We start from the raw sequence: 22564 nt of genomic DNA, 5'->3' as shown, positions 1-22564 counted from the left end.
TGCTAATTTAAGTGCTGTGATGCCAAACAATATTGAATTATATGCTAAAGGTTGAAACAGTGAAATAGAGAAATAAAAAAATCACTTTCCCAAGGACCTCCTGGACTTTGCCCATCCATTAAAAAATATCTGTCTTTTAGTTTACACTGCTGTCTAGGTAATCTTTTGGCTTATACTAAAATGCAGGGATTCCTCGGAAACCAATGAAATTCTCAATGATCAAACAAATGATTGAACATGAAGCAGATTTATGATTTTGGTAATTTATTCAGTGCTGTTTAAGGGGTCATCACTTTAGTACAGCGCCTACTAACTCCTCCCATCACTCCACCTGCACCAACCAACCACTTCCACCTGCTTTTAAGGTTCTTGCTAATCCAATAAAACCCCTACTGAAAATCTTGGAGCAAGAATGTGATTCATTCAACCCTGTCACAACTAGGATTGTCATACCTTGTATTCCTTCTCACCTTCAACTGTTTACCATCCCCACCTATACCTTGTCCTCTTGATTGTCCTCCCTGCTCCCTTAATTCTCCACTTGTCACATTTCACCCTCCCACCAGTACTCACCTTTTGGCTGGTTTACACCTTCATCAATCCTGGTTTGTTAAATAAAAATCTACTAAACACAGTGGATTTCATCTTACACTCTAAACTGCGCCTACTCTCCATCACCAAAACTCTGTTAGGAAGGGGAGGAGCCAAGATGGCGACCGGAGCAGACGCTTGAGCGCCCGGCTCCGTCGGCCCTTGGCCTCGGACTATCATCCTGACTTCTATCCTCGCCGATTTTCGAGGTGCAACGTGTGCGACGACGCGCTGACCGCGCCGCTGCTTTCCCGGTGTCTTAGCCCGCCCGGACGCCGGAGTTCTTGGTGCTTTTGTTCTCCGCACTGGACCCCTGCTCTATTGTGGCCTTGGCCGGCCCCCTGGAAGCTCCGCAGGTACCGGACCCGCTAGCGTAAACCTGAGCCCCGAGGTCCCGGTCCCACCTCACACCACGGACTGTCGCCCGATGAGCCGGGGGAGGGACGCCCGGACACCTCCTGCACCCCGCACCTGATGGGCTGGAGCTATAGGGTAAGCCCCGGTGCGGCGGGTCTCCTGCCCCGTTCTGTGGACCGCGCTGTGGGAGGCTGCAGACCCCCTTCTTCTATTGCCTAGTCGGCTGCAAAGAGAACCCGAGGGAAGGGCAGCGACTGTTGGCTTTTCCCTGTTGCGGCGCAGACCTGAGGGGAATTGCCTCCTTGCTACGACCCCCCCCCTGGCCACTGTACCGTTCTGCGGTAAAACATGGCGTTGATTGCCTGCTCGCGGCTGGGGGATGCTACTCCGGTCTCGCCCGCTGCCCGCTTCGCCCTCCCTCTACCAGACACCAGCTCCACAGTGCCGTCCCGGATTGCTACCGATGTGGGGGCGCAGCCTCCGCTGACATGCGGCTCCGTTCTGGCTGCCCTGCGGGACTTTCGTCTACAAATGTGTCTTGGCTTGCAAGCGCTGAGTGAGCGGTTTAACTCCATACTGTCGGCTGCGGGTCGTGAGCACCCTGTTTGTCATCAACAAGGCGTGGGTCTGCCAGTGCTTTTGTCCTCTTGCGGGGACGCAATGGCTGTTTATGATCGTGCTACACTGGTGCCTGCATCTGGCTTTACCGGCACCCAGGATCAATCGCTCTCCAGCTCAATTGCGGATACTTTGTCTCCCCGTTCATTGCTGCCTGCTTCGTTGTTGCCTGCCTCACCGTGCCCGCAGGAGTATCCAGCAGAGCGACACCTGACGTCCTCGAGGAACCGTTCATGGTGGCCTACTGCTTCTTTTCTGTGGAACTCCTGTACTTTACATGCCAGGTCTGGACTTTATGTGGTGCACAAGGGGACCTCAATAGATGGTCGGCGGCCATTTTGTGACTCTACTTCACCATCTTCTCCCAAGCGGCCATATTGTCTTTGTCTGCACGGGGTGCGGGGCCTTCATGTAGGGGCTGGTGTAATCTTAAGCCCGCGATCGGGCCAGGGCTGAACTGATTTATATCGCCATGGTTTCACGGATGGGCTGGACTGGGACTGGAACTGTTTGCATATGTTGTGCGCACTCGTCGCGGTTTGTCCGCCTTCATTTAAATTGTTGTGACACGTTATTTTCACACGACCGCTTTTGGCGTAGTGGGTTCTCAGTGTGTGGAGGCCATAGCTGGCCGATGGTTTCGGGCGCTCTGGGGTAACGTAGGCTCCTCCCCACTTACCTCTCTGTTCTCTTATTTTTCTTTACTCTATTCCTACTTTCTCTCTTGTCTATATTTCGGGTTCATTGGGCGTCAGGCACTATGCTGGGGGGGGGGCAGGCCGTAGCCTCCGCATTGGTGTAGGGTGGGGGGGTAATTCACTGTTTCTACTTAGTTCTATGGGCCTTTTGCTTTTATGTTTCTGCGCTATACTTGTTTCGATTCGGGGTCCGGGTGTGGGGTGGATTGAGTGGGGGCGGCTCTGGAGGGGTGCATATTTACTCATGTGACTATCCTGTTATATAACTGCATCGCCTCACTGCCTGAGATTTTCCTTCCATGACCGTTTTAATGATGCTGCTGCTCTCCCGTGTGGTGAAGCTATCTTGCGGACTCGAATCTCCTTGGTTCTTATTCTTTACTGATTTTTTCCCTGATAAAATTATTTTGAAAACCTTAAAATTAACCTTCACTTCTCCTTCCCCTGGTGTCAAGGATCTCTCCAGTGTATACCTCATGACTCGTTGCTAATCTTGACCGTGGATGCGCAGGGGATGTAATGTTTGTACCAGTGCTTAACCGTACCGTGGCCGGCCTGACGGTTGTAGGCCCGTATTTGTTCTTTTCATATGCACAAATAAAGGTTTTTAAAAAAAAAAAAAAAAAAAAAAAAAAAAATGTTAGGAGACAATGCTTCTCCAGTCTTGCATGAAGCAAACTTCCTCGATATAGAATCCTCAGCTGTCCCAGAAGGGTAGGAGGAGGTCTAGCCATCAACTTCAAAGATTTCCTACAGACCACAAGCATTCAAGACTTTGGCACGACAAAGACCAAATCACTTTTAGTACGCTACTAATCCACCTTGTAGGGATAGCATTCGATACCCATCCTAACAGCTGTGACTCCCCCATTATTTATCTTGGTCCCTAGATGTACCAAGCATTTTTAGGTAAAAGGGGGATTTGGAAGGGGGATTTGGAAGTGCAAACCAGTGCTTTCAGGCCCCCAACTACAGTGCATGTGCGCCGCCAACTACAGTGCATGTGCGCCGGGCGCGCGCACCATTTGGCAGCCTGCTGATCACTTTCGCTGCCGCTTTGATGTTCTCAGTGAGCCGCGCGGCCACTGAGAACATCAAAGCGGCCGCGAAAGTGCACACCATTTGCCACCCCCTCCCTTATCCCACTTCCTGCTTGTAATCACATCCTTGTTTTTAGGTCTCGCCTGAGCCAGCGCTTTAGCGCTGCTCTCGCGAGAGCTTTTGTAAATGGGGGATCTGGAAGTGCAAACGAGTGCTTTCAGGCCTCCAAATACAGTGCATGTGCGCCGGGCGCACGCACCATTTGGCAGCCTGCACACCATTTGCTTTCACTTTCGTGGCCGCACGGCCGCTTTGATGTTTGATCGCGATCGCAATCACTTTCACTTTCGCGGCTGCACAGCCGCTTGTTCTAATGTAACCCAGATTGCTTTCCGACTTAAAAACAAACACTCGCCATGTCCTTCTCACCATATTGTTAGAGTTTGTGATGATTTATCAACTCTTTCAAAACGAAGCATCCATTACATGTTGTGAGGGTTTGCTGTTGTCGCATCTTTGGTGTTTCGTTAGTTTCAGCAGAGTTATAGTGTGATTGGGTGTAGAATTGTCTGCACTTCTGCACCGTAGCACATTTTCCACTTTCAGACTTTTTATTCACTGGTAATATGTTTTCAAATTGTGCAGCTATTTTTACTGCCCCCTCCCCATTTTACATCATTGCCAAGTCTCGTTTACCCTGCCGTGCGTGTTTTTTAAGTATACACATTTTTCTCACTGAGGAAAACGGAAATGCTTAAGCACCTCATACAGAACAGATCAGAGCTGTAGCAAGTAGGGTTGCTTTTATTCACATGCTGTTTGTTCATAGACCTCGTCAATTTCATTTAAAACTTCTCGGTAAAGGTGTCTATCTCCCGCAACAGAGAGACGCTGCGCTGAATCTCAAGAGGCAGCGACTCGACGCAGTCCAGGCATTCACGTACGAAGCAAGTATGGTGCGATCTTCCTCTACGCCAACTGGGCTGCTGCCACCGCCACCCCCGGGGGAGCCTTGCTGCGGTCCCAGCATCCTAACACAGGGCAGTCTCAAACTAAAACCATGGCGGTGGACCGGGAATGGTCGTCCTGCTAGGGGGACTCTGCAGCCTTCCTCTGTTTCTAAAGTTGCAAGTACTTTACTCACAGAAATATAACCACAATTTTGCGTTCCACTGCCAAAAGCTGGGTTGTGGTTCTTATCTCCCCTCTGCCCTCCCTCCATATTTTGAGCATACTGCAGCAGAGCTAAAAAAAAATTAAAAAGCTGAAAGGGAACCACCGCCAGCACTCGTGGCCAATGCTGGGGTCTACTTACCTCCTCACAAAATATTAAAAGTGCCTGTATGCAGCTCTTTCGTAGTGAGTGGCTTACACATGCCTTAAACAAATAACCAAAGCCGACATCTGGAACAAGCAGTTCCGTCTGTATTTCCTTCAACATATTTAAAACATTTGACTTCTTAATTTACTGCTTTACTTCCATTCTCCAACAGTGTTTTTCACAGCTAAGGATTTGAAAATATCTGATTCAACACAAAGAAATTAATCATTCTTTGCGATGTTCCACGGTGTTTCCTGTGAATCCTTGGCAACAACAAACCCGTTCACAAATATGTATTTTAACAAGCATTTGCAATGCAATAGGTCTCGCATTTATACGAGTTTGAGCTATTGGCATTGTAAATGACAATGCTTTTTATTTAAGTTTGGTTTTTTAAAAACATAAATAAAAGTCACTGTCATTTACAATGTCAATAGCTCAAACTCGTATAAATGCGAGACCTATTGCATTGCAAATGCTTGTTACTCTTTGACAGAGTGTGTGGGGCTTAATTTGAAGAGACTTCCCAACTTGAGAGCAGGTGCCTCTCAAGAGCACACTTGGTATGCTTTAAAAATAGGGAGAGAGTACATGGGTCTCACTAGCTGTATTCTCTGGGGCGTAGGCCTTCTTGGCACACTCTGCAAAAGCTGAGGCTGGTGGCAGTGTATCTGAGCTTTTTTGGGTCTGAGCTTCACCCATGAGACATGTCACCTACAATCTCTATGCAAATTAAGTTCAGAGGCTTGGGGTAAAGTGGGCCCCTTCATGTTTATTTTGAATGGCTGTAATATTTGTGAATATTGCATGCAGTTGTTGCTGGCACAACCCTTTGTGAATATTTAGAACAAATGCATAGTGGGAATGTTATGTGAATCCCACTAGTGAACAGACAGCGTGGGTGCTGGTAATGAACATATTACGCATGACATTCTCCCTTATTTTTACTTTCTGAGGCTGAACACATTTTTGCTGGCAAAAGGACTCTGCACGTTACTCCTGCAAACCAGTGGTAAAGTGCCTGCACTCTGACCCTTTAAACACGATAAGATCATCCTATATCTAACAGGCACATTTAAAACATGTGTCCAGGGCCTGTAAATTATATGCTACTCATGGACTGTAGCACTCATTGTGTCAACAACTAAAGTGGCACTGTAAAACATGCCTACAAGTCTGCCATTGCAGCCTCGGCGAGCAGTTTTAAACTGCCATTTCGATCTTGCAAGATAAACCTTTTGCCAGAACTAAACCTTCCTTCATAATACTAATACATAACCCTAGGGTGGTCTCTAAATACCCATAGGGCAGGGTGCATGGTATTTAAAAAGTAGAGCATGTACATTCAAGATTTGAATGTCCTTGCAGTGTAAAACCTCCAGATGGCCACACTCCAATGGAGTACATGGTGCACAAGGCATATCCCCACATATGCCATGCATATGTTTACATAGGCCGTTTCTTGTGAGTTTGCATACACTTGCAGCAACATTCGGTGGTATGTGCACCGCTGTAGATGAGACCTCCACCGTAGCAGTGGTTGTATCATAATACGGCGGGAGAAACTTTCCTGGCCTCAACGGTCGGAATCAGATCACTGCTGTGGCAGTCGGATGGTTGGTTCTACCGGCATCGGCATTGGCATCGTAATCAGGCCCTAAAGGCCAGATTTACTAACATTATCTGTCATGGGTGCACCACTGCTTGTGGCGCATCCATGACGCAAAATGCTAGGAGATATTTACAAAGCCATGCAAAGCGCGATTTGTGCTGCCCTGCGTGGTTTGTAAAGAAAATTTAACGCAACGCAGTGGCTTATGTTGCATTCCATTACATTTCATTCTGAGAGGCATTCCATTGGTGGAACATGGGCTTTCCCATGCAGCCACCAATAGCTTTCACGCAATCACAGATTTACAAAGGTTTGTAAACCTGGGAATGTGTGGAATTGCTGCGCCATCCACACGATGGCGTGACAAGGAGAACAATATCTTTTTCTCCTTGTTACTTCCTCTTTCTATGTGTGCTGCAATCTGCAGCACACATAGAAAGAGGGAAATGCCTCAGAGGTTGTTTTGTGCAGGAAAGTATGGAGGTTAACGCTTTTTGTGCTATTTTGAACATTACATTTTAAAAATTCATATCTCTGGTTCTACTGATTGAATTTTAGTTGTTTTTCTGTCATTTTATTTATTAAAATCTAATGTTTCTAAATCTGATTGAGATTTTTCTTATGTAGTGGTTGCACTTAATTAATATTTGAGTACTGCATAAACACTTTATACATTGCCTCTAACTTAAGCCTGACTGCTTTTGTGTCAGGCTACCAGAGGGTTAAACAGGTTTATTTAGTGACTTTTGACATTTGCGGCTCACCATGACAATGATTGTGATTATTATTTGAGGTAGGTTCTAGCCCCCTCAACTAATACTTAAATATCTTACAGAAGGCAGATTCTTTTTTTCCCAAAATACTCCTAATTTTTGTAATAATTATGTAAAATTAGATGTAATTATTCACATTTACTTGGTGGGTCTCTTGTGTGAGAATTAAATGCCAGGGCATATCTGATATTTGAAAGTCATGTGATTTACCAAAAAACTGGTTAGAGGACAAAATGACTCTCAGATTTGAGAAACCTTCTGCACAAACCAATCTGCCACAAGAAAAAAATTAGTAAAAGCTTCCTCTGTGAAATTTTGAGAAATTCACATAATGCTAAATATAAAAGTCATGACAGATTTCACCCGACTAACAAAAGTTTCAGCTGGGTCTGGTTAATAGTGTCTGACTGTGAAAATTTATGTTTGACTGCTAGAGGGGTTGACCTCGAAGCTGGTGACCCGGGTTCGAGTCTCTGCAGAGACATTCAACATCCTGTGATTCTGGGCAAATCACTTAATCTCCCAGTGCCTAACAAAATGAATGTGTCCTTCTGTAACGCAACTGGTGCTCATGCAAAGTCGTTAAGTGAGCTCTTCAAACTAGTGCTCTAGTTACAGAGTGTGAAGCGTACAGTTTACTCTCACTTCCGCTAGTAGGAGCACGTCGCCATGACAACCCATAAGGACGCTGGAAACTGCTAACCGTTTCCGGTTCCGGATACATGGGGGCGTTTACTTCCTACACAGGTGCAGTCATTTGAGGCTAATAGACGCTAGCATAAATATGCCCGTCCCGTGGTTCTTTCACCATCAAGGAGCCACGGGTTGACGTTATTCTTAGGCAAGGCTACATCGACCGAAACGTAAGTACAGCACAGCCGCTGATGACTGCCTTTGTATTTACAAGCATGGGATCATTGCCTTGTTTGAGAAAGTAATTAGCGGTTGGCTCTGCAGGCGTTTCATCATCGGCAGCACTATACCGTTACTCTCCTATACCACATATATGCATTTATTCTTTACTTCTCAACAGAACTAAGTTTTGGCGATTTTCTTCCCTTCCCGTTACGAGAGGCTCATGGGGTATTACCTCCCACACTACATAGTATGTATCATCGATGTGACTGTTAACACTTTTGATGACTTATGAAGCAGATAGCTATTACCCTAGCCACATAAATAGAGTGTGTGATTTTTGTTCTATGTGTGTGTGTCATGTGAGTCCTTTGTTTTTCCCACAGGTCTTCGCACTAATAGACCACGGTATCAATAATACTAGGAACACGCTACAGTCACTTTGCGGTTGTTTCACTGTTTTTAACCAGTATCTTTCCACAGATCTCGAGTGTTTGCACCTGGGAAAGCGCTATTAATTGTACTTTCTCTTTCAGATTAACACATACATGATACTAGTGGGTATCGTATTAAGTGCATAATTTGCATGCATTTCATTTCATTTTTCTTTATTTTTTCAGTTTTGTATATAGCACACCCTTTGGGGACATTCAACATAGTGAGTATTGAGGGGATCTTTCAGTCCTGATGAAGAAGCCTTCGCTTCGAAACATGTTGACTTTATAGGAGTATCAGCACATTATAGGCAGGACACCTCCTCATCACTTGTTTAACAGGTCCAGCCTCGACAACCTATTAAAGTTTTTTAAGTCAATGACGCCATGTCCTTTTTAATCACTTTAACCCATTCTCACTCCCAACCTCTCCTCTCACTACCCAATCACCACACATAGTGTTGTTCAACAGTGCTCGGGCGTAGTCGTTGGTCGTAGCACGCCCCTTCCCGCAGTGGGGCAGGAAGACCCCTATAATGAAGCATGACACCAATGGCCCTTTTGGTGTGTGAGGGGTATTTAAGCAAACACTGTGTGCCTCCTCATCTGGATGAGCGACACATTTCCTAGAAAAATTTCCCTTGAACACTGTCCGATCTATTTGGTGGACCCTTTTGATTTAAGGGCTCATGCAAAGTGCTCTGATACCTTCGGGTTGAGTTTGTGTTACATAAAACAAAAATTGAGAATGAATGCTACCCAAAAAAACCAACTCCATCCTCCAGCTCAATTCTATTTGTTTAGGCACTGAATTGGTGAAAATATATATAGTTTCCCAAGAGCAGCCTTTGAAGTTTGTAACTTGGCCTCTGAACAGTGATAGAATTTACACTCTGTGGAAAGGACCTTACCAACCTCCTCTATGAGGAGGGAATCTGTACCCGAGCCTGTTTGGCTGGAATTTAGGTGGGCTGCTGAGAGACTGACTGCAGTACATGCAGGTGAGTCAAGTGGTGACTACCTAGTGAACACATTTCTCCCTGCACTATCTTTTGTTGTTTAAAGAGCTCCCTTGATCCTGCAATGTGCACTGGATTTAACACCTTGATGGGTAGCCAGCTAGCCAGATTGAGACCGTTTTGTGATCTTTGGCAAACCCAATATACCCTTCAGCATCCACCTTCTTGTTCACCTTGCACTTGAAGTCTCCCAGTTATCCATTACCACATTTACATGAACACAGAGACACTGTCTCATTTCTTTATAGAACGAGGCGGTCACTGCAGGTCATGACCATTTGCGTTGAGAAAGCTGCTTCTGTAGTAGAAAATCTACTTGAGCGGCAGAAAGAAGCAGCGCCATGTGACATGCCTTGAGGTGTCGCTTGCATTGATTTTACAGCACAGAACAAGCTCTGGGTGCTAAAAATCTGCACTATGTGCCGGATTCCACCCGCTCGCAGAACTCTGCAGCACCTCGCATAGTTTTTAGGTAACTCCGTGGAATTCCACAGAGTAAAACTTCACAAGCTCAACCCATCCCTAGCAGTAGCCCAATTTCCTACATTGTTGTTCAGTAGTTGTGTTTGTGCAATGCCATACTGTGATTGTGTTTAACACTTACAATCCCAGATCAATAATTTGATACCAATTCTAAGTTATAAAAACAATTTTTTCTGAGTCACTATTTTTGTTTCCTGTAAACTCACTCTCATTCTACCTGACTGTCTGTGACCATGACTGCAGAAATGGAATTTGAACTCATCAACCTGGAGAGCTACATTGTAGTTGAAGTAATGGCATTCTGTAATGAAAGGGGACTTCCAACTAAGAAAGACACCAAAAAGTTGATGCTTCAGAAAGGTCTGAGGGCCTGGGCAGAGGCTCACCAACTGATGATAGCAATAGATGACCAGGAATAAGAAGATGATATAGAGGCACAAGGAAAGGTCCTGAGATGCACCACAGAAGGAAGGGGAATGACTTGTCCCCTGAATTGGAGATCTCTCACCGAGCAGAAAGCAGTGCATGCTTCAAAGGTCTGTCTCCAGAGCAGCTACCATACAGGAAAGCTGACAGTGTGTTCAGGCTGCAAACAGACATACTTAAGATGCAGGATGAATAAAAGAAGGTTGAGAGTCTTGGAAGACAAAACACTGGCCATGGAGGCAGATGAGAGGAAACATGCCCATGAAATGAACCTCATAGAGCTGCACATAAAAGCAAGGCAAGCAAAGTTCAGCAATAATGGCAGCATGCCCAGTGTATGAGGGGAACTGGAAAGTCCACATACCTAAACATCTAGTGCCCAGGTATGTGGAAAGGGGTGACATTGAGAAGTAGTGTTCTGCCTATGAGGTGGCTCTTAAGATACACAGGGTCCCAGAAGAATATTGGGGGCATCACTCTGGAAACATATGCCTAGAATAGGGAGCTATACCTTACACTGGGTGTGCGGGACCAGATGAGGTACACTCCCATGAAAACTTTCCTTGTCACCAAGTTTGGGCTCACCACGAGAAATACTGCCTTAGGTTCAGGGATAACCAAAGGTTGCAGAGTCAGTCTTGGGTGGATTTCATGGATTACGCCAGCAAGGCACTGAATGGCTGTATGTGGGGTAGCAAAGTTGATGATTGTACTTGGATTGTTTATCTAAGACGTAGAAAGTACATATTCAATATATGCTGTACAGAGCTATGCCAGCACCTGATTGATAGTAAGCTCATTGATCCCAAGGCGCTTGCTAAGGAGGCGGACCTCTGGATCAGCAAAAAGGCATCTGAGGGAGATCAACAGAAGGGTGATCAGGGGCCCAACCAGAAGAAGAGGGGGAGAAAAACTTAAAAATAAGGAGTTATCTAAAGACCTCAAAATAATTCCAAAGGGAACCACAGTAATGAGTACCAATCTGAGCAGAAGAGGTCCCACCCTGAACACATGGCAGGGAGGTTTGTCTCCCAGTGTACTGAGTGTTACAAATACAGGCACTCCAAGGGAGACACCATATGTCCCAAGAGGGCACTTCCCCCCCACAGGTGAGCAGATACTTGGATTGGCCAGTGTAGCGCTTGGAGAGGAAGTGATCCCAGTGAACTTGGAGGAGAGGACAGATGTTACTTTAGTTTCCCTAGGGGATAGAGAGATGGCGCCAAAAGCCTATATATCTTCCAATACTTCTAAGTATAGACAGTGGGCCATCATCAATGGGAAAAGGGTGGTGGCTCTTAAAGACACAGGAACCAGTACTTTGGGGTGTCATCTGGTGTCCTCAGAGCCAGTCATATCAAATACATTCCACCAGGTCATAGATGCAACTGTGAGAGTCACTATCCAGTGCTTTTGGTTCACTTTAAGTGGTGGTGCTCTCAGGTTCTCTAAAAGTGGCTTTGAGGCCTGCCATGCCTGTAGATTGTATTTTAGGTAACAACCTAGATCAAACTTTCTGGAAGGAAGTGGAGCTCAGGTCTTACCTGTAAATGTTAGGCTTGCCGGAATGGGTCTGTATGGCCTCAAGGTCCATGGCTGCCCAAGAGGGGAGTCAACGAAGCCTGGAGCCTGGAAAAAGGACCCAGGCAGCTGCGAAGAAAAGGAAAGCCAAAGGGGTGTGCGAAACCAGCCCCTGAAGTTCCCACAGTACAGATCGACGGAGAGTCTGAGGAAGCTGCCCCTGAGCCTACCGGGGAGGACATTGCCACCCTGGAAGACCTGCCTGAGCTTGCTGGATGGCAAGTTGAGGCTGGACTCACCAGGGAGAAATATTGCAAGGCCCAGAAAGAGTGCCCAACTCTAGGAGGCATAAGGCAGCAAACCGAGGCCCAAGTAGCAGGTGATATGTCTGGAGATCACCTTGTCTACTGGGAGAATGACCTCCTATACAATGAGCCTAAGGTTCCTCGACCTGAGGAAACCTGTGTGCTGGTGGTCCCTCAGTGTTACAGGGACTTCCCACTGGGGTTGGCTCATGATATACCAATAGCAGGACATTTGGGGCAGAACAAGGCCTTTGCAGGCTCTTTCCCTACTTCTTCTGACAGTGGATGAAGGCAGCCGCAGACACATTCTGCAGGTCCTGTCCCACCTGCTAGGCTAGTGGGAAAGCAGGGAAAACTTGCCCTTGCCTGTCATTGCCACTCCCTTTGAAAGGGTGGGCATTGACACTTTTGGCTCCTTAGACCCCAAGACAGCCTTAGGCAACAGGTTTATCCTGGTCTTCATGGGCCATGCCACATGGTAACCAGAGGCCATCTGTTAGACCTGTCAACTTTGGGGTGCTCTTCCCTCAAACTTTTTGCCTGCTTACTTCCTCTTTTTGCTGATTGCTTCTGTTGGCCATGGGATTCTGAGCACTTTACCACTGCTGATCAGTGCTACAGTGCATGTGCTTCTCCCCTTAACATGGTAACATTGGTTTATCCACAATTGAGGTATTGGATGTATCTGTAAGCCCCTAGTAGAGTGACCTACCTGTGCCCCGGGCCTGCAAATTAAATGCTACTAGTGGGTTTGCAGCACTGATTGTGCCACCCAAACAGGTAGGTCTTTAAAACATTCCTCAGGCCTGCCCCTGCAGAGTCTATGTGTGCAGATTTACTACCATGTTGACTTGGCATTTAAAATCCCTTGCCAAGCCTTAAACTCCCCTTTTATTAAAGATGTCACCCCTAAGGTAGGCCCTAGTTAGCCCCTAGGGCAGGGTACTGTGTAAATAAAAGGTAGCAAACACAACAAAATGGACGGAGTGATGAAACCTTTCAACCTCTCACCCCCAGTGAAGAGATCTGGGTTTAATCCATCATTATTTGCTCACTATGCCACCCCAGTTTGGACCCAGCCATATGCAAATCAGTCTTGACACTGCTCCCCATGGGAACAGTCCAGCCCAAACTGCCAGTCCAGGTCCTCCCTGGACCAGAAACAAGCATCCTGGGACTGATTTTGGGATATCACCCATATCAACTGGGCTGGCTTGAATCCAGTGGTATAGCAAGCAAGGGACCCATGTTTGGGCATACCATTGGCTACTCAGGGCGAACATAGCAAACACAACAAGATGGTGGATGAAGTCTTTAAACGTTTCAACCATTCACCTCCAGTGAAGAGATCTGGGTTTAATCCATCGTTCTTTTGCTCACTAAGCCACCCAAGTTTTGACCCAGCCATATGCAAATCAGTCTTGACCCTGCTCCTCATGGGAATAGTGCAGCCTGGACTGCCATTCCAGGTCCTACCAGTACCGGAAACAAGCATCCTTGCACCGGTTTCGGGGTGTCACCCCTCATCAGCCAAGCTAGCTTGAATCCAGGATGCTCATTTCCAGTCCAGGGAGGATCTGGCCTGGCAGTTCGGGTTAGACTGTTTCCATGGGGAGCAAGTCGAGACTGATTTGCATATGGCTGGGTTTAAACTGGAATGGCATGGGGAGCAAAAAAACAATGGATTTAGGCCCAGATCCATCTACTGGGGTGAATGTTTGACATTATTCAGCATTCTGCCCATCAATTGTTCTTTTATGCATTTGTCACCCCGAGTGGGACGGGTATGTCCAGACATGGGTCCCGTGCTCTCCATATCACTGGAGTCAAGCTATCCTGGCTGATGAGAGGTGAAACCCCAAAACTAATCCCAGGATGCTTGTTTCTGGTCCAGCGTGGACCTGGCCTAGAAGTTCAGAGTGGACTGTTCCCATGGGGAGCAGGGTCAAGACTGATTTCCATATGGCTGGGTATTTATTTATTTAATTCATAAAGTTTTGTATAGCGTGAATAAGACCCAAGAGGGTATCAGAGCTCTTCACATTATAATATGTGGGATACAGTAGTAGGAACAAACAATCACTCAATATATGAGAGTAACATGCTAAAGCTGGAGACAATAGTTGCACATCAGAGTAGTGGACACTCAGAGCATAGATAAAAAATAAAAACATACTGTATCTTAGGGCAAAAACGTATTAATTAGTATAGTTTTCATTTCATTTTTGAATGAAGAGATAGATGAGATTCGACGGACTTCCGGTGGCAGAGAGTCAGATGCAGGGCTTTATGAGTCATACAAGCAACCTTTAGCAGAATTATTGCTTCGTACGGAAGCCATTTAAGAGATTTTAGGGTTGGATATATGTGATCCTTTCGCTTAGTACCGGTTATCAGTCTGGCCGCAGCATTTAGGGAGGGCCTTAGAGGGGCCGTGTTGTAGTTAGGAAGACCGCAAAGGGTGGAGCTTCTGTAGTCTAGTCTAGGCAATACAAGAGTTTGGACTCTTTCAGGAAGAGGTGGTGGCCTAGCAGTCATATATAAAGACTCCTTTGGGTGCCGCAGCCTACCCAACCCTATGCCTGACTGCGAAAGCCTCTCCTTCTCCATTGACTTCTCACCAACAAGCACGTTCACGGGGACACTAATCTATCGACCACCTGGGCCCGTGGGTCAATTTCTTTACTCCCTGTCTCACACCTTAGCTAACATGGCATGTAATGCATCCAATTTCACCCTCCTCGGAGATCTAAACATCCATTTTGACGATGTTACCGATCACACCGCTTCAGAACTGTCCACTAGCCTCGCTGCGCTTCAGCTTAAGCAGCTAGTGCAAAAACCTACCCACTCCAAAGGGCATCTTCTGGATCCCATCTTCAGCAATTCTACAGGGCTCTTAGTAAGCCCCCCTCTCCCTTTGCCCTGGACAGATCATTTTCTCATTCCCTTCTCCTGGTCAAACTCTTCCTCCCACTCTTCCCCCATCACAGTTGCCCGCATGAAACGCAACTGGCCAAAACTCTCCCAATCTGACTGGGTAACAAGTCTCGAGGCCTACACACCACCCTACACACCTGACCCTATCCTAGCCAATGAAAACTATAACAAATGGATTTCGAACTCACTCAATGCCGTGCTCCCCTTAAAACGCACGGAGTCTAAACGCAACACCCGAACGGCCCCCTGGTACTCCCCCGACCTACGGGAAAAGAAACGCCTCTGTAAAAAACTTGAAAGGAAGTGGCGAATAGACCACTGTTCCTCTGCGAAAACAGCTTACAGAGTCGCAATAAAATCATATAAAAATGAAATCCACACCGCTCAGGCAACGTTCTTTGAAAACAGAATCAACACAGCCACTTCCAAACCCAAGGAACTATACAAAATCGCGAAAACCCTCCTTAAACTGCCGGACAAACCCCCCAACCCTCTCAACTCACAAACCCGCTGTAACAACCTGGCTGACTTCTTCTTCCAAAAAATACAAACCATCTACACCTCCTTCCCCCCCATTCAATCCCCCATTCCACCCGCCAAGCAGGGTACCTCACTAACTCTCAGGAACCTTCCACCTCTTGACTCCACCTCGCTTGAAACTATCATGCGTCAGGTCAAATCCGGCTCCCCCAACGACCCAGCACCCCCATGCAACTTGCTGACAGTAATCAATCATATTTTACCAACCACTCTCAATCTACTTAATGCCTCGCTGACCACCGGGACTGTTCCACCCCCCTGGAAGCAGGCTATGGTGAAAGCCCTCCTTAAAAAATCCAACCTGGACCCAGATAATCCAGCGAACTATCGGCCAATCTCTTTACTACCATGGCTAAGCAAGATCCTTGACAAACACGTCAACAGCACTCTGGTTGAATTCCTGGAAAACAACCATTTACTCGATCCCTCCCAGACGGGATTCCGCCCCATGTATGGGACCGAGACCGCCCTCATTGCAGTTACAGAAGAGGCAAGGAAGATCATGGACTAAGGAGGATCTGCCGCCATCATCCTCCTTGACCTAAGTGCTGCCTTTGACACTGTAAATCACACCATCTTACTGCAAAGACTCGCGAACCTAGGAATCTCCGAGAATGCCCTGGACTGGCTCAACTCCTTCTTATCAGGCCGTTCATTCAGGGTCTTTGAGGGTGAAACCATCTCCCCTAGCAGGCCGCTCGGGTGCGGAGTGCCACAGGGCTCTTCTCTGAGCCCTACACTTTTTAACGTGTACATGAGCCCCCTAGCTGAGATTGTACGCCCCTTCGGAATAAAAATAATTACATATGCAGACGACACTCAGCTAGTCGTAGCCCTCAACCATCCTCACTCCTCTCCCAATCATATGAGAGATTGTCTGGAAGCAGTGCATCTATGGATGACATCATCTTGTCTCAAATTGAACGGAGACAAGACCGAGCTAATGCTCCTGGGTAACCATTAAAAGCCTTGGCATCTGGCTCGACAAGTCTCTTAGCTTTAGCAGCCAAGCAACCAAACTCTCAGCTACGTGTTTTGGCCTGCTCAGGCTCATTCGGAAAATTCTCCCTCTACTACCTTTTCAGGCAAGACAGACCATCATCCAAGGTCTGATCTTGTCTCGCCTTGACTTTGGGAATGCCCTCTACCTGGGAGCCCCTCAGGCCACTCTACACAAACTCCAGGTCATACAAAATTGCGCAGCCCGCACTCTCCTCCAGACCCCCCGCCGACTCTCAATTAAACCCGGATTGAAAGACCTTCACTGGCTTTCAGTGAAGCAAAGAATTGAATTTAAGAGCCTATGCATCTTTCATCGAGCCTACTGGAAAGCCGGTGCCCCCATAAATCATCCACTGGCTACTCCCTATATACCAAACAGACACCTCAGATCTACTTCCTCTTTCCTTGCCACTATCCCCAGGATCACAAGAGTTAGATGTGGAGGCCGATCGTTCTCCTATAATTCGGCCAAACTATGGAACGCCCTGCCTCTTCATCTCCGATCCGAACCCAATTTGCTTCCCTTTCGTAAACAGTTGAAAACTCTGCTTTTTAACAAAACTGATTAATTTTAATTTTCCGTCACACACCTGTCTGCCAGCGCTAGGACGCCTCAGGGTAGCTATCGCGCTCTATAAATCCTCATTTCATTTCATTTCATTTCAGTTTAAAGTCATCATGTGGTAGGAAGGGTTTGAGTCTCCTTAGAATACTCATTTGGTGATTAGCTCCCTCGGTTGCATTGCTGATATGATTCTGTATATTCAGGTGTTTGTCTAGAGTGACTCCATGGGACTTTGCGGACTTGATAATGTGAGGTGTACAGTTGAAGGCTGTTAGATGCTTCATTCAGAGGTCGATTTTGGGAGTGTGTTTAGGGGGAGCACTGAGGAGGAATTCGGTTTTAGCAGTGTTGAGCTTAAGATGGTTATCAGTGAGCCAGTTTTGCGTGTTCAACAAGGTAAAGTTGAGGGAAATGAAGTCTTCTGGGGAGGATATATTCAGATACAGTTGACAGCTGTCTGTATACATGTGATAAAGAATGTTTGCAGTGCTGAGAGCATTTGCAAGTGGTTCCAAGAATAAATTGAAGAGAATGGATGAAAAAGCAGACCCCTGAGGTACACCCATATTGATAGTTGAGGGCTGAGAGAGTGATTGATTTACCTTGACTCTTTGGGTTCTATTGTGTAAGGATGAAGTACACCGTTGCAGTACAGGCCCTAATAGCCCCATCCTTCATTCTAGATTGGATAGTAAACTATTGTGTTTAACAGTATCTAAGGCAGAGGATAGGTCAAGTAGAATCAGAAGACATGATTCATTATGGTCTAGCATTTTTAGTATGTCATCGATGATGTGAGTGAGTGCGGATTCGGTGCTGTGAGCTCGACGAAAACCAGATTGATGTTGGTCCAAGAGTTGGAAGGTTTCAATGTGTGCGCAGAGATGAATTTGCACACAATTTCCCAGATGTTTTGCCAGAGTGGGGATGTTGAAAATAGGGCAGAAGTTGTAAGTCCTGAGTTATCTGCATTAGGTTTTTTTTAGAATGGGGGTATCCTGCCATACTTTTAGGCAGTTGGGGATGGTGCCTTGCAATAGAGATGCGTTAACAATCTTAGACCATAGTGAGAGAATGGCAACTTTTATTTCTCTAAAGATTGGGATGGTAGTGGGTCGCTGAAGTGGTTAGAAGGGTTGATCGTTAGAAGAATTTTATAAATGTAACTTTCACTGAGGGGAGTGAAGGAATGCCAGGAGGCATTGTTCTTAGGCACATCTTCTGGGGGCCCGAAACGGTCAAGGCCCCTGGAGGAGAGTGGAGAAGCTATCCCTGTATTTGGAAGAAGAACTCTCTTTGATTCTAGATCGATATCAATGATTTTTGTTTTCTCCAAGAAGAAAGTAGTCAATTCCTCGCTAGTTGGGGGAATGATGTTACCATGGCTATGCCGGTTACGTGCGTTGAGAGATTGTTGCGTAACGGTTTCAAACAATTTTTTGGGTTGTTTTTTGGCTTGGTTAAGTTGGGTTCTAAAGAAGTCAGCCTTTGCAACTCTGATTTTTCTTTTATATGAGTTCCTAACTGATCTAAGGATGTTTAGGTGTTCAGTGGAGGGTATGGATCTCCAAGTCCTTTCAGCTGTCCTTAGACAACGGCGTTTGGAGCGAAGGTTACCATTGAACCAGCGTTTTGATATTTTGGAGGAAGCGTTTTTGTTGTTGTACTGGGGCGATAGAATCATGGATTCATATAAACTGGAAAGATAAGGGAAACCACAAAACTATGGATTTAGACCCACATTTCTGTACTGGGGAGAATGTTTGACATTATTCAGCATTCTGTCCATCAATGATTCTTTTTGCATTTGTCACCCTGAGTTGGACGGATAAGCCCAGATTTGGGTCCTGTGCTCGCTATGGCACTGATGGCAGGCTGATGAAGGTTGAAACCACAAAACCAGTCCCAGGATGCTTGTTTCCGGTCCAGGGAGGGCCTGGCCTGGCAGCCCAGTCTGGGCTGTTCCCATGGGGAGCAGGTTCAAGACTGATTTGCATATGGCTGGGTTTAAACTGAATAGTATGGGGAGCGAAAAATGGATGTAGGCCCACATCTCTGTACTGGGGTGAATGTTGACATTGTTCAGCATTCTGTCCATTAATTGTTCTTTTTGCATAAGTAAAAGTTAGGACCTGTATTTTTAAGTTTTGGATGTCCTGGTAATGAAAACAACCTAATTTGTATTTCACTACTGCGAGGCCTACTCCTCTCATAGGTTAATATTGGGAATTCATTGTTACACTTTTAAGCTGTAATTCCTGATTGAGAACAAGCAGCTCTGCCATGTTTTAAATCATTGGAATGGGAATGGTAAATTCTCTTTACTGGTAAAGCTGTATTTAGCATTATTATTTTAGAAAATCCACTTTGAAAAAGTTGTCATTTCTCTGCTCTTATAGCTCTGTGTGCCTGCAGCCTGTCTCCAAAACACGTCTGGGTTGGATGGCAGCTTGATTTTGTGCAGTCCCTCTAGACACCACACACAAAGGAATGCTAAGTGTGTCTGAGTACCCATCTGCATCCTGATGACTCATTCAGGGCTGGATGGGAGGGAGGTACTGATACGTATGCCAAATGCAGGGTTGATTACCACCCTGTAGTGAGTTTGGAGCCAGGGCTAGGAAGAATGGACCTCTGTGCACTTCAAAGACCCTTCTTTGAAGTGACTCCCACTTCAAAGGCACAACTGGGTACACATACAGGGTCTCTGACCCCACCAAATCAGACACTTCTGAACCTGTAAAGAAACTCTGTCAGGAAGAAGGACTGCTTTGCTGTTACACGAGCTGTTACTCTGCTGGACTGCTGCTAGGGAAGAACTGGTTGTCTGTTGTGCTTCCCTGATGCCTGCTACCCTCTGCCCCTGCTAAGGAAGAACTATACTCTGCAGAGTGATCTTCAAGGGCTTTTTTGGCTTGCCTTCTGTTTTTGAGACTCAGGAATATAAAAGTCGCACCACCTGCTCATGTGCCTGGTCCATTGGAAGTAGTCCCAGGTGCTTGCTCCAGTCGAACCAACACATTTCCTGTCTGCAGGAAACAGAACCAACGCATTGTCAATGTTTCGGGAGCAGAATCTGCGCATCACACTCAGAACGAGTACATCATCTTAAAGAAGTGTGGGAAGACTGAAGATTCCTCTTGACTGTGTGAAGAAACCCAGCACATCATCTACAGAACCAATGGCTCTTGGCTCGGTGCATTGTCTTTGGAACTGACGCATCGCCACGACTGCATGAAGAAAATCGACACATCACCTCGCCTGCAGGATCGACACGGCTGCACCCCACATCTCACTGTTGCGACCAGGATCTAGGTGCTTTGTTAAGCAGCCCTTGCGTGGCTCCTATACTAGCCCACCCTCCATCACAGTTGGACTGAACTCTTGACTTTGCCCCGGTCCAATGCAAACCAGATAACCCCCATAGACGCTACTTAGACCTGGTGTTATTTTGGCGTAGTTTACCCTGTATTTTTGCTTCTGACCTCGTTTTTGCTGGCTGTAGGACTCTGGGCACTTTTTCCACTGCTGACCAGTGCTAAAGTGCAAGTTTCCCGTGTTTAAAATGTATTGGTAATTGGTTTCTCATATTTGGTTTACTAGTACGTCTACTGTACAGTGCACAGTGAGTGCCCAGGGCATGTAAATCATACGCTACTAGTGGGCTTCCATCACTGATTGTGCCAATCACATGAGTAGCCCTGCAACCATGTCTCAGGCCTACCAATGTAGTGTCTGTGTGTGCAGTTTTAAACTGCTATTTCGACCTGGCAAGTGCACCCAATTGCCAGGTGCAAACCTTCCCTTTTATTACATGTAAGGCACCTCTAAGGTAGGCCGTAGTAAGCCCAATGGGCAGGGTGCATTGTACTTCAAAGATAGGATATGTACTGTTGTATTTTACATGGCCTGATAGTGAAATACTGATAATTTCGTTTTTCACTACAGCAAGGCCTATCCTTCCCATAGGTTCACTTTGGAGCTGCTTTGTAACAACTTACAAGTGGATCTAACAATTAGGAGCTGATAGAATATTGGAGTTTGGTGTCTCTGGACTCACAATTTAAAAATGCATCTTTTAGTGAAATTGGTCTTTAAATTGCAGGTCTGAAAATTACACTTTTAGAAAGTGGCACATCACCTTCCCTGCACCACGCATTATCACTGGGCATTAGTGGCTACACGACTCTGAACCACCTTAAGAGTTAATGCATCACTGCCTACAGAGCCACATCACCTTCTCTGCGCAACTCACTGTTCCCGAGTGCCTACATGCCACCAACCTACATAGCAGTAAGGAACAGACCCATCACCTTCCTCTTTGACGCCTCACCTCCCCTGCATCAAGCATCAGCTTTGATTTTTTGGAAATTCTTTTTTTTATTAAACCAATTCGACTGACATACAGCAATGACACATTTGCAGGCGACTTCAGTTTCCATCAGTAGCAATTTACACATTTCAATATATATTACAAGCATAGTTTTTTTGTGTTTAGGGGGTTGCACGAGCTTCGTCATCAACTTGCCGATAAGGTGGGGGGCATATATCACCTCTATACTGGTTCCAGGCTCCCCATACCTTGCTCCACTTCCCAGGGCATCCCCTAGCTACAAACACCGATTTTTCCCTCAACATGCACCAATCTAAATCCTCTTTCCACCTCCCCAAACGGGGTGTCTGAGCAGCACCCCACGACTGTGCGATGTTCCTTTTCGCAATCATGAACGCCAGCGTAGCCCACTGCTTAGTGTATGTGTTGAGGTCAGTAGGCTCCCAGACATTCAGCAGGCATCTCCGCACCTCTGGCTGTATGTCGACCCCTAGTACTGTCCGCATGGTGCGATGTATGCCTCTCCAGTAAGCTTCTATCCGCTTACAGCTCCACACTATATACATGAACGTCCCTTTGTCTCCACATCCCCGCCTGCACTCTCCACTTTCCGTCCACCCCATGCGAACCAGCCCGGGTCCCGTTACATATGTCCTATGCAATATTTTAAGCTGCACTAGCCTAAGCCTGGCCTAGGTTGCTACCACCCTCGGGGAGGAGACTGCCTCTTGCCGGTCTTCATCATCCAGTTCTAGGCCTTCACTGTTCCACTTGCCCTTGAGGATCACCAGTGGATCCTCCATATTGTTAATTAACTTCCTGTAAATCAGGGAAATAGTTTTCTCTGGGATATGTCCGTCCAACACTCTGGCTTTCAGGGGGGAAGCCTCCGGCGGCGTCGCGTCCCTGGGGACCTGCGCTAACAACGCATGGCGGATCTGGAGATAGTATTCAGTGTCCATCATGTTATATTGTCTTTTAAGGGATGCAAACGGCAAAACCGTGCCCCTTCCCCACATGTCCTTGATCTGTGTGATCCCAATAAGATCCCACTTATCAAATCCCTTGAACTTCCAGAGGCTCCCTAGCTTTTCCGAGTTCCATAGTGGCGTGGCTAGCGTAAGTTTACC

Source organism: Triturus cristatus, chromosome 5_2 (genome assembly GCF_964204655.1).
Source record: "Triturus cristatus chromosome 5_2, aTriCri1.1, whole genome shotgun sequence".
Taxonomy (NCBI): Eukaryota; Metazoa; Chordata; class Amphibia; order Caudata; family Salamandridae; genus Triturus; species Triturus cristatus.
The sequence above is the reverse complement of the archived record's forward strand: the minus strand, read 5'-3'. Positions refer to the sequence as shown.